This window comes from Scylla paramamosain, chromosome 6, assembly GCF_035594125.1.
Source record: "Scylla paramamosain isolate STU-SP2022 chromosome 6, ASM3559412v1, whole genome shotgun sequence".
NCBI classification, from domain to species: domain Eukaryota; kingdom Metazoa; phylum Arthropoda; class Malacostraca; order Decapoda; family Portunidae; genus Scylla; species Scylla paramamosain.
In genome coordinates this window covers 28,764,209-28,769,496 of record NC_087156.1, presented here as the reverse complement: position 1 = coordinate 28,769,496, position 5,288 = coordinate 28,764,209, and the positions used below count along the sequence as shown (strand labels likewise).

Genomic DNA, 5,288 nt, shown 5'->3' with positions numbered 1-5,288 from the left:
TTACAGCTTATCCTTTACTTAATGCGCGGTCATGCGAGTACCCTTTTTCGTCAGTATTCAACGGCCAATATTCTGCTGAGCTGATATCGAGCCACTTTATGGTCACAAACAAATACACAGAGTTAGCTAAGTTCTAACTCAGACATCGACTTCTCGCTTTAAAAGCCTGAGAGCCGAGTCGTGTGGCAATAAAAGAAACTATATCGACAGTCCAAACAATTCCTGTTGAAGGCGACAAGACCGAAGATGGATGAAGACCTTGCTCTGTGTGTATTAGTGGATTGTCTAACGAAGATGAAGGGAAGAAGCTGTAGAAGGAGCGTGTTTGGATACGTGAGTGGCTACAGTTGAAGGAAGAGACTGAGTTTCAAATTACTGAACGAGGTGCGAGAAAACTTACTCTCACACGATGGACTTGATTAAACCAGCAGCAATTCCAAGATCTTTTTATTCTCGTCATCTGTTTTGTTAAAAGTTGAAGACATGCGAGAAGCAGTTACTCCTGGCGAACGTTTAACAACAGGTATGTACGTACTTGTATTGATATTTTGATATAGTATCCGTAAACTGCGTTTTGTGATTTGATGAATACCATCTTTTCTGTTAAGTATTGATATTTTCAGTCCGTTCAGTAAAAAGTGGTAAAAATATCCAAAACATTTTTGCTCTACTTGAAAATTTACTGATTTTGAGGAGATACACTTGTGTGTTCCAATCAAATATGTTATGAAGGCCATCCTCTTCAGGGAGGAAAGGCATCATGTTATACAATTAAAAATCTATTTCCTTTCAGAAGAGTCATGTAGATCTCTTTTCTTTCAGTATTAAATCAGCCACAACTTGATCTCAAGCATCATCCTGGAGTCTGCATGGGGATATATGTATGGCAATATATGCATATGCACAAAACATACACAGCTGCCAGCGACGGTAGAGTGGCGTGCCATAGGCAGTGACTCCTTTTCTCAGTGAAAGCCGCCAGCATGAGTACTGGATGATCAGGGAATTTTAGTCAGAAAACCACCAAACTCAGTGTCTGAATTTCATGATTATACGAGTTCTTTTAAGTATCATCTTGTTGGCACAAGGAGACGGTGATTGGAAATTTATGTATATTGATGTTGGTACATGTGGAAGATTCAGTGACGCGGAGTGTGGAGTGTGGTGGTAAATTCATTCCCTAATGTTTCATAAAAATATAAATAAATAAATAAATAAATAAATAAATAAATAAATAAATAAATAAATAAAAATAAGTGTAACATGGCACGTGCATATCGTAGACTTTACGCAAATCTGAGTTTTCCACCAAGTTGTAATTGACTCCTGGAACTTGTGTAGATGAATACCCCAGCTTTTATCATTTTTTTTTTTACTTTCTTTTTTTATTGCGATTTGTGGTTGACCATGAAACACACCTCAGCTGCACGTGTTTGGTGATATACGTGCGTAATACTTGCGTGAGGGGAAACATGTGAATGATTTTTTTTTTTTTTTTTTTGTAAAGAAGCGAAGGGAAGGAATTTTACGCGCTCCCTATATCTTAAGTCCAAACTATCTATAGCCTCGCCATTTTTCTCAAGTCCTTTCTGTATTACAGATCTGGTGCTGGGAAAGGTCGGAGGATTTATGCATGTACACTGACTCCTCCTCCTCCTCCTCCTCCTCCTCCTCCTCCTCCTCTTGTTGTTGTTCTTGTTCTAGTATTTGTTCTCCTCTTCCTCCTCCTCCTCCTCCTGTTTTTATTCTTGCTCTTGTCCTCCTCCTCCTCCTCCTCCTCCTCCTCCTCCTCCTCCTCCTCCTCCTCCTCCTCCTCCTCCTCCTCCTCCTCCTCCTCCTCTTCCTCCTCTTACTCTTCCTCCTCCTCCTCATCATCATCATCAACATTATCATCATCGTCTTCATCATCATCATCATCATCATCATCATCTTCTTCTTCTTCATCATCATCAACATTATCATTATCGTCTTCATCATCATCATCATCATCATCATCATCATCATCATCATCTTCTTCTTCTTCTTCTTCTTCTTCTTCTTCTTCTTCTTCTTCTTCCTCCCTTTTTTCTCCTCCTCCTCCTCCTCCTCCTCCTCCTGCGGGATTCATCATGGCCGTGAGATGAAGAAGTCTGTAACTCGTTATTGTAATCGTGGCTGCGGGCGAGGGCGGTGGATTTAATCAAACTTTTCCCGATCTTGGACGAGAAGAGAATTGAATTACTCGGTGTTTGCGCGCCAGTGTTTGAGATCTTTTTTTTTTTTTCTTTCGTCTTCGTTTATTCTTTCCGTATTATTACTTGCCTGAGCTGAGAGGAATTTTTTTTTTCTTTCGTTTTCTTCTTCTCTTGTTTATGTTTTTGTTTCTGCTTTTGTGCTTTTAAACTGAAGACTGAAGGAGAGTTATTGTTGTTGTTGTTGTTGTTGTTGTTGTTGTTGTTGTTTCATTATTACATGCTTCTTTGTTATTTGGTGTTGTTTTTTCGTGTCTTATTCTCTGCTGCCACCACCACCACCACTACCACCACTAATCATCATCACTACCTGCACCAACACCATCGCCATTTTTGTGATTGAACCGAAGATTCAGTTTTTTTTTTTTTTCATTATTGTATGCTTCTTTGTTATCATCTCTTCTTTGTTCGCACCTCTTTTTGCTAGCTTCTTCCACCACCACCACCACCACCACCACCACCACCACCATCATTACCTCTCCTAATACCTATTATCTTTACTTGCCGGCAAGCCTCACACCACCACCTGTCGTTCTCGCTACATCATCCTCACCTGTATTAAGGCAACGAGTAATCAGATGCCTTCCCTTTCACCTTTGTTTGCCTTAATTAGGCCGTAACTACTTGCCGGGCTCAGGTGTTTCATCCAGCCATCACTCCCACCTCATTTCAGCATCATCAGTCTTGGCACTTCTTGATTAGCTGCGCATTACTGGAGTGTTTGTGTGTTGGTGCAAGGTTGGAGCACAGAGGCAGGAGGCGAACTGACAGCTGGGAGGCGGGAGGGTGAGAGCCGGGAGGGCATGAAGCGGGAGGATTTAAGTGGAAGTGGCGGAAGTGAGGCAACAGGAGAGCAGGGGCGAGAGGTGCGAGTATCCACAGGCAGCGAGTGACGGTCCACGAGTCGAGAGGAGCCACCTGACGGAGAGGAAACGAGATAGAAGTTGCTCTAGAACAGGAGAGACTGACAGCGAAACGGACAGGAGTGTGAGAGTTGGGCAGACAGAGACACACATGCAGACTGACAGGGGGACAGGCAGACGGAGGGACAGCCGTCGGGGCTCAAAGGGAATTGTAACTACCGCACAGGACGGCTGACATCCACACCCGTCGCTAATCCAACGCGTGTCTCGCAAACTTCCCGCCGTGTGATAACAACCGCGCCACGCACCTGATTACTGAGGATTTGAGTGACTGCAGTTCCCGTTCGTAATGATGATGAGCACGGCAGAGCAGAACAGGGAGGGCGGAGGCACCAGGGAAAATCTCGTCTATCTTCGTCGCGAGGCACTGTGCGGAATGAAGTGGAATGAACGGAGTGATTTAGAGTTTAGCGCCTGGGAGAACTCAGGAGGAGGGACGGATTAAGACTTAGGGAAAGGTAAGGTAGTTGAATGGATGGACTGAAGGAGGAGTTGCCGGGATTCAGGAAGTTTGAGTGGCAGGAAAACAGAGTGAAATGAGCGGGAAGGACTGAGTTTTAATGGAAAGTTTGATTGATTATGTTTGTACTGCATATGACTAAACGATATTATATATATATATGCCTGCTTATGACTTTGCGGAAGGCAGTGTTGGTGAAGCATCTACACTGAGAGACTAAGAAGCGTCGGAAATATGCACGGTATTATCATTCACATCATTTTCACAACAGAGGAAACTTATACGATGAAAATAGTTAAAGATTAAGTGCAACTGTTGCCCTAAAAAATGATGTCATGTTCTACAAAATATTCCAGACAAAAAATAAAATAAAACAAAATAGGACAAATAAGTATATATGATAATTAAAAACTATTCATAGACTACCTTCACCATCACATCTCAAGTTTTTTCTAGTAGTCTCAGCTAGTTTTTAGTACGAAGCAGTTCATTAATACACACATAATATTCTATTCAGCTCAGAAGCATCAAAGGAAACGGGGCCATTACTCTTAGAGGCAACAACGCACACTAGTTATGGAAACGAGAGGAAACTGAAAATCTAGGGGAGAAAAACGTACACAAAATCCAAAACAAAGAGAACGAAAATATATAAAATAAAATAGAGCTGAACAAATACAATAAGCAAGGGAAGAAATGTGTTTAGAAATACTCGAAATCTGTACAAAAATGCGGGCGAAATATGGTGTTAAAGCTGCGCGGCGGAGCGTGTGAAAATTCCGGGTGAATCTGCTTCCGCTTTGGTAATTATTTCCTTCAGCTTTCGGTTCGACAATAAAAGAATAAAAAGAAAAAAAATAAATAAAATGGGAGTTTCACTTTCACGATGTTTATGGAGTCTTGACGAGTAACCCTTTATTTACTTTGGCTTCTGTTTAACCGTAATGTAATTGTGTGGTGTAAATTTAGAGTATGGTTTAGAAAGACATCGTTGGTCTGAGAAAGGATTACCGATTTGCTCAAAACTGTTGGTTGCAGCAGTTTTGTTTTGGTTCATTGCATCTTTGGTGGTTACGAGAGAGAGAGAGAGAGTGAGAGAGAGAGAGAGAGAGAGAGAGAGAGAGAGAGAGAGAGAGAGAGAGAGAGAGAGAGAGAGTTCTGGAGTTCTTTAATGTCTGTTTGTCTGTCTGTGTGTTCGAGATAGACAAACAGACAGACAGATAAACAGATAGATAAGAGGAATTTCTGGATCTGGAAGAAGTTTTGAGGTGGAGGTGCTGAAGTGACTGCGCTGAAATGCTCTGAGGTTTTAGTAAACTCCTCCCTTGCATTTTTTTTTCTTCTTTTTGTGGTGGTGTTGGTGGTGGTGGTGATGATGATGATGATGGTGACTGCGGTGATGGTGACTGTGACGGTTACGGTTGTAATCCTCCCCTTCCTATTCCTCTTTTTCCTCCTTGTCTCTTCTCCAACGTGTATTTTTTTCCTCCTCCATTACTACTACTACTACTACTACTACTACTACTACTACTACTACTACTACTACTACTACTACTACTACTACTACTACTACTACTTCCACCACCACTATTAACACGATCACGACGACAAAAGTTGCCAAAATACAAATATTCTTGGATTCTTCCTCTTATTCGTATTTCGGTCTGGGGAGAA

General features: G+C 41.8%; 1 long non-coding RNA gene across 2 annotated transcripts in view; it reads left to right on the top strand.

Annotated features, from left to right (window-relative positions):
- LOC135101131 (uncharacterized) overlaps positions 1-1,323 on the top strand; it is an 89,611-nt gene extending 88,288 nt beyond the window's left edge. For both annotated transcript variants that reach the window (XR_010269049.1, XR_010269050.1), the window contains exon 4: positions 823-1,323. This is a non-coding gene — a long non-coding RNA (uncharacterized LOC135101131). The remainder of the gene's footprint in view (positions 1-822) is intronic.
- The last annotated feature ends 3,965 nt before the right edge of the window (positions 1,324-5,288 follow it).